This window comes from Salmo trutta, chromosome 29, assembly GCF_901001165.1.
Source record: "Salmo trutta chromosome 29, fSalTru1.1, whole genome shotgun sequence".
In the NCBI taxonomy this organism is placed as follows: Eukaryota; Metazoa; Chordata; class Actinopteri; order Salmoniformes; family Salmonidae; genus Salmo; species Salmo trutta.
In genome coordinates, this window is record NC_042985.1 from 25,045,431 (window position 1) to 25,051,430 (window position 6,000).

Here is a 6,000-nt window from a genome sequence, read left to right on the forward strand (position 1 = left end):
GGATGGGCTTGAATCTGTTGAAGCTAGCAATAACAAGGGAGAGGGTATGTAGAGGAAGATTGGTGTAAAGTTCAAACAGAGTGAGCCGGACGCCAGTTCTAGCTCTGGAGGTGAAATGGTAGGGGTAGAAGGTCTTGTGAGGAGCTCAGAGCCTACATTAATGGTTATGCTAAGATACGTTTTGTCCAGTGGGAGTGAGATTTTTTGAAGAGGGTGGAACCAGGCCTTTTGGCTGATCCATGGGTGGTTTCAGGTTGGGTGGAAAAAGAGGTGGGTGCTGTTGAGCCAGTGAAGGTAACCTAAAGTTGACTTGTGATGTTTGTTTGTGTTTCATCAGAGGGAGCAAGCACTCTGTGCGAGGCAACTTGGGTAAATACCTGTTTTTTGCTTTGCTCTTAGGAACAGGGCACCATTGACAGGAGTGATTTCTGGGGTAGCGTTAAGTGTGGAGGTGGAGTATTTGAAGTTGAAGATTCCTGGTATTTGTGACGCCCGCCGTTTGGTGCGACGCAGACACAGTGGTAAGCGTGGCAAAATAGGGAAGTCACTGTCAACCTTTTGAGTTTTTTATGTAAAAAGTTCTGGAAATATCAGTTATCCTGTTAGAGCGTTTGTGCAGAAACCACTGAGCTGTTTCAGGGGCAATGTTTATGGTCATGTCAGAGTAGTGGGTAGAAGGGAGAGTCAAAGATGTGGGAAGTGTGCAGGAGGGCATGGAAAATAGAATTGTGTAGTTTCGGTGGATAAAATTGTGTGGGTCAACTGGAGGGGTGTACATGTTGCTGGGGATCAGAAGTGTGCGGTTCGAGAGAGGCAGGTTGAGGTGGCTAGAGTCAGAGTAGTGCAGAAGGTGTCTTATGCTGAGGCAGTGAAGAAAGTAGAGGACGATGGGTCAAGACCGAGGGATTCTGAGAGGATTGCTGTGAATTGTAGATCTGTGACAGCACAGAGGAATAGACCAATGAGTGATACAGTGCCTTTGGAAAGTATTCAGACCCCTTTCCACTCTTTGTCACGTTACAGCCTTACACTAAAATGGATTACATTGTTTTTTTCCATCACCAATCTACACACAATACCTCATAAAGACAAAGCAAAAACAGGTTTGTAGAATTTTTTGGGCAAATGAATTACAAATAAAAAAAAACTGAAATATCACATTTACATAAGTAATCAGACCCTTAGGCTAGGGTCCATTTTTCTCCACTTCCTGTCTGACTGACGTGCCCAAATTAAACTGCCTGTTACTCAGGCCCAGAAGCCAGGATATGCATATAATTGGTACCATTGGATAGAAAACACTTTGAAGTTTATAGAAATGTTAAAAAAATGTATGGGACTATAACACAATTGATATGGTAGGAGAAAATCCAAAGAAAAACCAACCGGAAATGGTTTTCTTTTGAGAGCCCATGCTTTTTCAATGGAAAGCTATGGGTCCGATGCAATTCCAGCTCCCAGATTGCAATTCCTATGGCTTCCACTAGATGTCAACAGTCGTTGTTCAAGGTTTCAGGCTTGTTTCTTCCCAAACGTGGAAGAATTTTGAGTTTTAGTACTGGGAGTCAGAGTTGGAAATCAGTCTGTGCACGCGACGAAGACAATGCGCAATTGCTAATTTTACTTTTCTATTGAACATACTTCTTTCCGTATAAAATATTATAGTTTAATTACATTTTAGGGTACCTGAGGATTAAGTTGAAATGTAATTTGACTTGTTTTAACAAAGTTTAGAGGTAGCTTTTTGGATTCCTTTCTCTGCATGTTGAACGAGTGGATTACTCAAATCGATGGCGCCAACTAAACTGACTTTTTGGGATATAAAGAAGGATTTTATCTAACAAAACGACCATGCATGTTGTAGCTGGGACCCTTGGGATTGCAAATCAGAGGAAGATTTTCAAAAAGTAAGTGAATATTTAATTGCTAATTGTGATTTTATGAAGCCTGTGCTGGTTGACAAATATTTTGATGTGGGGCGCCGTCCTCAAACAATCGCATGGCATGCTTTCGCTGTAAAGCCTATTGTAAATCGGACAATGTAGTTAGATAAAAAATAATTTAAGCTTTTAACCGATATAAGGCACTTGAATGTACCTAGATGTGTAATATCCATAATTTTATGATTATTTATTTGAATTGCGTACCCTCCAATTTCACCGGAAGTTGTCAACAGCGGGACGCCTAGCCCTAAGAAGTTTTCAGAACCTTGTTGAAGCGCCTTTGGCAGCAATTACAGCCTCAAGTCTTCTTGGGTATGATGCTACAAGCTTGGCACACCTGTATTTGGGGAGTTTCTCCCATTCTGCTATGCAGATCCTCTCAAGCTCTGTCAGGTTGGATGGGGAGTGTCGATGCACAGCTATATTCAGGTATCTCTAAAGATGTTCGATCAGGTTCAAGTCTGGGCTCTGGCTGGGCCACTCAAGGACATACAGAGATTTGTCCCAAAGCCACTCCTGCGTTGTCTTGGCTGTGTGCTTAGGGTCGTTGTCCTGTTGGAAGGTGAACCTTCGCCCCAGTCTGAGCTCCTGAGCCCTCTGGAGGAGGTTTTCATTAAGGATATCTCTGTACTTTGCTCCATTCACCTTTCCCTCGATCCTGACCAGTCTCTTAGTCCCTGCCGCAGAAAAACATCTCCACAGCATGATGCTGCCACCACAATGCTTCACCGTAGGGATGGTGCCAGGTTTCCTCCAGACGTGACGCTTGGCTTTCAGGCTAAAGAGTTCAATCTTGGTTTCATCAGACCAGAGAATCTTGTTTCAAATCAAATCAAACTTTATTTGTCACATGCACCGAATACAACAGGTGTAGTAGACCTTACCGTAAAATGCTTACAACCCCATAACCAACAGTGCAGTTCAAGAAAGGGTTAATAAAATATTTACCAAATAAACTAAAGTAAAAACGAATAAAAAAGTACCAAAAAAACTACCAAATACTAATTAAGTGTATATAAATGTCTGACACACTGGAAATGTGATTAAAGAAATAAAAGCTGAAATATATAATTCTCTCTACTATTATTCTGACATTTCACATTCTTAAAATAAAGTGGTGATCCTAACTGACCTAAGACAGGGAATTTTTATTAGGATTAAATGTCAGGAATTGTGAAAAACTGGGTTTAAATGTATTTGGCTAAGGTGTATGTAAACTTCCGACTTCAACTGTAATTATCAACAGAAATGTTCCCACACCTTCAGTAATTTGCAGGCTCTGGGGCCTGAGAGGCTGGGACCGCTCCAGATTGTAGGCGTACTCCATGTAGCTCTTCAGATGTGAAATATTTTAATCTCAGATATCGTTCAGCTGCAGAAACAATAATGTAGATCTTTCGTGACTTATTTTCAACTTGAGAAGTGCCGTTTATCACTATTGTTATAAACAAGACTAAATCCACCTTTACATGAACCATTTCTGGATCCTGTTGATTTCAGGCTGCAGTGTCGGCCTACAGGTATTCACTACCATGGGAAAGCGCTCATGTCAAATGAGGTCTCGTGCTTTGAGTGGGTGCAGTAATGTATGTCACCACGAGGGGGTGCAATTGTCCTACAAGTGATAAACAGTTGCTCGCATGATCCTGCAGGGTCTGTGCAATCTGAGTTCCTTGGGACATCCCTACCTTAAACCCTAATCTTAACACCTACCCTTACCCGAACCATTTTACATTTTCAACCTCAATGGGGTAGGGACATCCAAAGGATCTCGGTAGCTCTGCCGTTCCTGCAGTGTATTTGATCTGCACATTTGCTATCTCAAGAAGCGCAGACTCCCTCGTTGGCGTAACTGAGAGTTTTCAAATGTATATTCTCTTTGGCTAGTGTAGACTAAACATATTGGCTAAACCTCCAACTTCAAGTCACTTTTTGCCTCTTTGACAAAATTCCAGGTAAAAAGATATAGGATGAGTATACAAAATGCACATGCGTTTATTATGGTCTCTTAGCTTTGGCTTCCAGCCTGCGGCAGAGGCAAGCTCTCTCAATATAGTCCCTATTCCTCTTTCTTCTTCTTTGGCATTTATTTAATCTAGCTATTTAGCCCTATTCCCCTTTCCTCTTCCGTGCTTTTAAACTGCAAAGGGAGAGAGGGAATAGATGGATATTCCTCCATTTAATTATTTGCTTAGTCCCAGTTGCTTCTTTACCCTAAAGTAGCAGCAATTGGATCTTGTTGTTGTGTTGTTTTGTAGGTTGCGGAGAGAATGGTTCTGTCTCAATTCCTGAAAGAGAGTAGGCCTAACTGGAGCAGCCCTCTGATCCATTCACAGTCCGACGTAAATGTCATTGATATGTCATTGATATATTAGTAGATAGACTGTAGCCTATTTACTCAATGTGTCTTCTGTAAGTCTCTGTGTACACATTGACGCTTTCTGCATTTCTTTTCTGCATGTTCTGATTCTACTTTCATCCTATTCCCCAAGGACCAGCTGAGGAACCTCCACAGACAGAACTTGTGTGTGTGTGTGTGTGTGTGTGTGTGTGTGTGTGTGTGTGTGTACATGCATGTGGTTATGTGTACATGCATGATTAATATTTATGCACAATTGTACTGTCCTGTTTACATTACATATGTCTCGGCTCAGACATGAGAAGTATGTTTCAGGGACTCCAGACAATCACAGATTATAAAGAGAAAACCAGCCACGTCGCCGACGCCTTGCTCCCAGATAAGCTAAACACCTTCTTTGCCCGCTTTGAGGACGACACAAAGACTGTGAGCTCTAGTTCTTCGTGGCCGACGTGAGTAAGACATTAACGTGTGTTAAGCCTCGTAAGGCTGCCGGCCCGGCATCCCTAAACGCGTCCTCAGAGCATGTGCAGACCAGCTGGCTGGAATGTTTACGGACATATTCAATCTCTCCCTATCCCAGTCTATTGTCCCCACTTTCTTCAAGATGTCCACCATTGTTTCTGTGCCCAAGAAAGCGAGGTAACTGAACTAAATGACTATCGCCCCATAGCACCCACTTCTATCATCATGAAGTGCTTTGAGAGGCTAGTTAAGGATCATATCACCTCCACTTTACCCGACACTCTAGACCCACTACAATTTGCATACTGCCTCAACAGATCCACGGATGATGCAATCGCATTGCACACTGCCCTATCCCATCTGAACAAGAGGAATACCTATGTAAGAATGCTGGTCATTGACTACAGCTCAGCCTTCAACACCATAGTGACCACTAAGCTCGGGTACCTGGGTCTGAACCCCGCCCTGTATAGCAGGGTCCTGAACTTCCTAACGGGCCGACCCAAGGTGGTGAAGGTGGCAACAACACCTCCACTGATCCTCAACACAGGGTGAGTGCTCAGCCCCCTCCTGTACTCCCTGTTCACCCATGAGGCTGAAGAAATCCAGATTGGCCCCTAAGACACTCTTCTACAGATGCACCATTGAGAGCATCCTGTTGGGATGTATCACCACCTGTTACGGCAACTGCACCGTCCACAACCCCAGGGCTCTCCAGAGGGTGGTGTGGTCAGCCTAACGCATCACCGGGGGCACACTGCCTGCCCTCCAGGACATCTGAAGCACCGGTGTCACAGGAAGGCCAAGGAGATTATCAAAAAACCCCGCGCCCCCAACGGCCTGTTCAGCTCACTACCATCCAGAAAGCGGAGACAGTACAGGTGCATCAAAGCTGGGACCGAGAGACAGAAAAACAGCTTCTACAGTGCCTTGCAAAAGTATTCATCCCCATTGGTGTTTTTCCTATTTTGATATATTACAACCTGTAATGTAAATTGATTTTTATTCGGATTTCATGGAACGGACATACACAAAACAGTCCAAATTGGTGAAGTGAAATGAATGTTTAAAAAAACAAATACAAATAAAAAACAGAAAAGGGATGTGTGCATATGTATTCCACCCCTTTGCTATGAAGCCCTAAATAAGACCTGGTGCAACCAATTACCTTCAGAAGTCACATAATGAGTTAAATAAAGTCCACCTGTGTGCAATCTAAGTGTCACATGATCT